This window comes from Geospiza fortis, unplaced genomic scaffold, assembly GCF_000277835.1.
Source record: "Geospiza fortis unplaced genomic scaffold, GeoFor_1.0 scaffold145, whole genome shotgun sequence".
Lineage (NCBI taxonomy): Eukaryota > Metazoa > Chordata > Aves > Passeriformes > Thraupidae > Geospiza > Geospiza fortis.
In genome coordinates, this window is record NW_005054362.1 from 1,799,522 (window position 1) to 1,805,533 (window position 6,012).

General features: G+C 50.2%; 1 protein-coding gene across 1 annotated transcript in view; it reads left to right on the forward strand.

Moving 5' to 3' along the window:
- NCOR2 (nuclear receptor corepressor 2) overlaps positions 1 to 6,012 on the forward strand; it is a 151,926-nt gene that overhangs the window by 684 nt on the left and 145,230 nt on the right. The window lies entirely within an intron of this gene.

Sequence of the window (6,012 nt, forward strand, 5' to 3'; positions counted from 1 at the left end):
CCATTTCCGTGCCTGTGGTACAGGATTTCATTGTTCCTCTCTCATGGGATCCTCTTTTGTTTCTCCATATGGTGCTTTCAGTTTTTCTCTCTCTTTCCAGCCTTTTTCTAAGCACTTGCTGTGGTGGTGCTCCTCATGGACTCTGGCTTGTCATTTCTGAGCTCCTGTGTCTGTCTGTCCTCCTGGCAAGAGCACCCTTGGTTGAGTGCATCCAGCCTGGGGGCAAAGGGGAAGGTTTGACCATTCTTGTGGAGCAGGAGCACGTGCCCTCCAGCTCTTTCTGGCATGGCCTTTCCTTGGCACTGAATCACAAGGGAAGGACCATCTCCTATGTGTGGGCTCACTGCTTCCCAGTGAGCCCAGTCCTTGCTCCTCACATCTGCAGGAGAGCTCTCGTGGTTCCCAGGAAAACTGCTGAGAGTGAACCTGCCTCCTGCCCTCTGCTAGCAGGCCTGCCTCTCTTTATGCTGCTCTCCTGGGGAGCAAGAAGATAACTGAGCTGCTGAGCTTTCCATTTCATCCTTTCCCCTCCTTTTCCCCCCTCTTAGTCTTGACCTGTAATCTTTTCTCTTGGATCAAGGCATAAGCTGGAGATGATTTTTTTTTTTTGGCTCTGCCTTGTTGAATGTACCAGAACTCACAGAGGTTAATTCACCTGGATTCAGCCTCTCCTTTCTGTGCTGTCTCACTCATGCCTGTATTTGCTCATCCTGGACGGGTGAATGTTTTCAGTTTAAGCCCTTAACGGAGGAAACTCTTCTTAGTGGAACAGCTTTAGTCAGCTCAGGCTGCTTAAAGGAATCTTATTAGGTGCTGGAGTATGGCTCACACTTCCAAGAGTCTTTGGAGCTGCTTCTTGGTGGATCACAGTAAGGTGGAAGGTCCCTGAAATGCAAGTCAGGGAGGAGACCTTGTCTAGGGGTTGCATTTGACAGTCGTAGCTATTGAATGGTCAAATTCAGTCTGTGCTGGTTTTAGTGTTTGACTTGAGAGCCTGGAAACCCATTAAACCAGTGAAGAGCTGAAATTCCCTCATTTGCCCTCTTTGCCTGGCTTCAGCAGAGTGGCACAAGGAACAGACCTGGAGATTGGAAAGGCTTTGAAATAGAAACATTAAGGAGGGCGCGGGACGAGCTCTTGGCTGCGTTTGCTGGCTCATCTACATCGCTCGGGGCCTGTGTGCTGCTGCACAAAGGAGCTTTTCATCCTGGCTATGAGACACGCTGACCTGGTTCGATTTATGGGAGCTTTGCTTCCATCGCTGTGAGCGTGTTTGTTTGGGGGCTGGAACACAACCAAGAGCATTTGTCTCAAAAAGAAAATCCCAGTTCTCGTTTTTATTAGAAACCTGAGCAGGAGGAGGATGCGACCAGGTGAGCACGATCTGCAGTTGTTGCAAGACTGTGGTTTAAATGCAAACCAAAGGAACCCCCATCTGCAGTGTGGAGACAGATATTAAAAAGAGTGTCAATGGGTCCTCTTTGGGGTGCTGAGCTCTCATCTCCTGCAAAATCCCAACTGCTTCCCCTTAGTGCTGCAACAGCAGGATGAGCAGGGCAGTTGTTTGCAGTGGGCTGGAACTGGGGGTTTCTGCAGCCTGCAGTGAGCACTGGTTCTGTTCTGTTGTATTAATGTTGGAAGAAGCTGCTGGCATTCACTTCTAGAAGCTATTTTTACAGGCACATGTAATCACCCAGAGTTATGTGATACCTTTTGGGTGTCTGGATGCAGGAGAGGTCTGAACTGAGATTTTTTTTTTTGGATGGAAAGCCAGAAGACTCCTGTGGGCAGAAGCGTGCCAGCCCCACACAAAGGGACGCACCTTGCCTGTGCTGGGAGGGCAGGCAGAGTGTTTGTGGGAGCGTGTCCCTGCATGATCTGCCCCGCTGCTCTCAGCTGTTCACAAACACGTGGCTCTTGCTCGGCGGCGCCGTGAGCTGGAGCCTGGCCATGGCTCTGGAGCTGGAGCTGATCTCTGGTGGGATTGCTTGGGAGAGGAGAGCCCAGTTCCTTTGAAGTTGCTGCGCTGTTTAATATTAAAAGTCAGCGGTATTTGCTTGCACGTCTTGGCCAGGTCAGTTTTGTCATGGGGTGTGTTTGCACAGTGAGGGCTTGTTTGGAAGAAACCAAGAGAGGCCAAAACCAACCCGACACTAACATGTCTTGCATCTAATTAAATTTTGGTTCTGGTTTGTTGCGTTCCAAGACATCCTTTCCTGAGAACTGGGAATTCGTCAGCCCAGGGATCCTTATCCTGGTGGTGGAAACGCCCTGGGTCACCTCCTGGGCGCGTGTGCAGGGCTGAGCACAGCAGGGCTGCAAATGCTATTATAATATAAATAAATAATCACAGCTCAACTGTGACGGTCGCACCCAGGGAAATGCGGCGCGGCAGGGATGCTGAGCTCAGAAATGAGCCGTGACATTATTTTAGGCTTGGAGACACTTTATGAAAAGTGATTTAAAGGATTGCAGCTGTTTGATTTCACAGATGAGGCAAGTGAGAGGAGATGTTGTGAAGGGGCAGGAGGCAGTGGAAGCAGGCTGAGGGATTTTTCTTCTCCCATTGCATAAAGCCCAAGGGAATATCCAACAAAATGGGGGAAAAAAAGTGTGTTTCAAGTAAACAAACAGAAATATGCTTTGTACATATGGGCACCTCCTCCCAGCAGCATGTTCCGCAAGCTACTGCTGAGTTTGGAGCTGGCAGAGAAGACCAGTACTGGTTGAGTGAGGATGTTTGTTGTCTGGTTTCACTCTTGGTTGCCAGCTTTGGGCAGGGCTGTGAACCCGTGGGTCTGACCCAGACTGAGCTCTCTCCAGTGGCTGACGCAGCAAACGGGTGCTTCCACAGGGCAAGCAACATGCTCGGGTGTCTTCCTCCTCTTCCTCCTCACTGAGAGGTATCTGGTCCCAACAACTGTTGGGAAGGCTGGGTGTGATGTGAAAAGGGTGCAAAATTTTATAATGACCCTGAATTTAATTCTGCCTTAGTAGACAATGACTTGCAAAAAGCAAGTCAACATGCTTTTAACGGGAAGAAGGAAGCTTATTGAAAAGGGTCTGGTTTGTTTGAGTTTCTTGAGGTAAAACTAAAACCTCCAATAATCAGCAGTTTCTTCTTAAGGGCACAGAGTGGTTCTTGGCCAAAGTGCAGGGAAAACATTTCTGTTTTCCATATTCATTAGCTGTAATGTTGGGGTGCGCAGTTGACTTCTGTCATGTTCAGCTTGGAAACAGAGGAATTGTTTGAATGCTCCGTGACCTTTAGCTAAAGGTGAAAAAACACATTACTTACGCTCTTAACCTTCTAATGTGTCCAAAGTTCATGCTCTCTCAAAGGAAACTTTCACATGAAGGATATTCATTTTCAGGCAACCTGCAGATATTTTCTGTAAACAGATCAATTTTCCTGTGTAGTGCACGTCCCCCTTTCTTTTTAAACCCTCTTCATGATCAATATACCCTGGGAACAGAAGGGTTCCCCTCTTTTCCTCCTGTGTGAGTCCAGTTTCTTGCTGTGACCTCCTTACCAGCCTTCCTGCTCCTGTTAGTGCCCTGACATTTCAGAGTAGGAATGGTGCCTTGGGATGCAGGCTGGGCTTTCCAGGAGGGTGGTATCAGGTGCTGGAGATGCTGGAGGCCAGGGCATGCAAGGTGTCCTCAAGCAGCAGCCCCTGTGACAAAACAGCTTCTGCTTTTGGGGTGCTTTAAGTGTTTCATGTACTAGAGATGCTAAACAGGATTAGGGATTGGGGTGTGTACACATTCATATGAAATTGGTGTTCCATCATCACTTGAATTCCCCTTTGTGAGCACTTTTCCCTCTCTACTAAACAAGAGGCTCATTTTGCCTCCTTCCTGCTGTTTGCCCCCATTCCCTGCACACAGCTTCAGCCCTCCTGAACTCCTCTGCTCCAGCTTTGAGACCATTGTGCTTTTCCCGTGCCACCTCTCCTGGCTGGGAGCAGCTCAGCAGTTCCTTCATTAAGCTCCCCAATCTCAACACAGCCCTTGTGCAGGAGCGTCCCGGCCCCATCGCTCGTTTGCTTTGGCCCATGATAAATAACTTCCTTGTCTGTGTGAACCAGAGACAAGAGCTTGGTGCAAGCTTGCGTGTTGATTTGGTGTCCGAGCCAAAAAGCGGCCTGGGGGGAATGGAGTGTGTTCCCTGCCCAGACTCCTCCTCCCAGCAGTTTGAGCAGGGCGAGTTCAATGCAGTGTCCTGCGGTGGAAGGTGCTGTTGGGAGGCTCTGGGGATGGCAGGAGCTCGCTCCTCTCCACGGTGACATGGTCCGTGTGGCACAGTGGCACCAGGTAAGCCTGCACGGGGGCACTGTACTGTGCCTTACTGCTGCTGTGGTGGTTTTCCTTGGAGTAGTTATTCACACTTTTGTCTCCTGGGAGCAAAATGCCGGTCTGTGTCAGTGGTCCAGGAAGCAGAGAAATGGAAGAGTTTATGGTGCAGCACCTCCGAGCACAAAGAACAAACTCCTGCTACCAGCTGAGCAAGGGGACTCCTCCATTCTGCCTGCTGGGCTCCAGCTAATGTTTTAAGGAATGACCTGAAAATAAAAGGCATACCTTGGAAATACTGACTCTGATCAGGTCTGTCACGAGAACTCAGTGCTATCTCTCTTGAGTAGCTTTGCAGTGACAGATTGCATTAGCTCTGAGCAGCTCGGGTGGATTTCAGGAAATTGACTTTCTGCTCTGGGACTGGGAGAGCATGGAGGTGAAAGAACAGGACACCTAATTCCCTGCCCCAGGGTCTCCCTTCCATTGCTGGGAAGAAGTTGGTTTACACAGTTTGTATTTAAATCTTGTTTTCCCTAGGATACAGCCTTTATCCAAAACACTTCTTTTACTTCAAGCCACAGTAAACCTCTGTGGTTGCTCCCTAATCTTCTTTTTGGACATGATTTGATGCAGAAGGTGATGCTTTGCTTTTGGTTGATCTCATGATTGTAAATCCACAGGCGAAGAAAGAACTTGCACTGCTTATGTGGTTTGGCAAAGGCACTACAGCCACTTCTGGAGCCTTTTCCTGTGCTTCAGGCCTGACTCTGATCATGCTGCCCCACCAGCCCCTGGAGGACCTTCTGCAAGACTGGGGACTTTTGCTGGTAGTCATTGTCACAGCATTTATTCAAAATACTGAGCAAGTGAAGGATTTGCTGTGGAGGTGTAAGGGAGAGTAGGGGACATGGGAAGCTGAAAGAGTTCTACGTGGACCTGCGGATAGGGTGTGGGTGTTGTATGGGAGCAGGTGTGGTAGGAGGTGGCGAGGGCTGCAGAAGAAACATGATGATGAGCTAAATGACCTGGTGCCTTTGACGGTAGAAAGTCTGTGTTTGTTGTGTGAAGAGAGCTGCTCAGCCTGGGTGTGTGTTGATGGCTTCAGGAAGCGCAGCACCAGGCGTGGGGGCTGGAGGAAGGGCAGACGGGTCACTCCCGACTCAAAGGCGCCTGGATGCGACTGGGACAAAAGTCTTGTGATGGGGAGAGGCTGAAAAGCAGCACTGTAGTGGATGTGCTGCTGCTCTGTGGGCACCTCTGGCTGCCGGGGAGAGGGCTGGCAGCTGGCTCCAGCACCCGGCACCAGTCAGATGACCGGGAAGCCACAACAGCTGAGAGCTGTCCTCACCGAGACGTGACTGCTCCATGAATGGCACATTCAGACAGCGCAGCCAGGCTCTGCTGGCAGCCCTGCTTTGCTGGAGAGGTGGGAGAGGCATGGAGAAGGGTGCAGTGCTGTGCAGCTGGTGCAGATGCCATCAGTGCTGGCAGCAGCCGTGGCCTCGGTGCAGGGGTGGCAGCAGGGATCGGTGCCTTCCAACGAGGGACCACGCGCTCTGTGGTCACCTCCTAAAACAAAAGGCCAAGTCAGCAGCTTCTGAGAGATGGATGGCAATGAGACTGTCTCGGGACAATAAGGGCATTTGTCTTTTCAGCACATGTTGCATCCCTGTAGGCAAGATAAAAATGCATGTATTCAGCCAGGTTTTTATT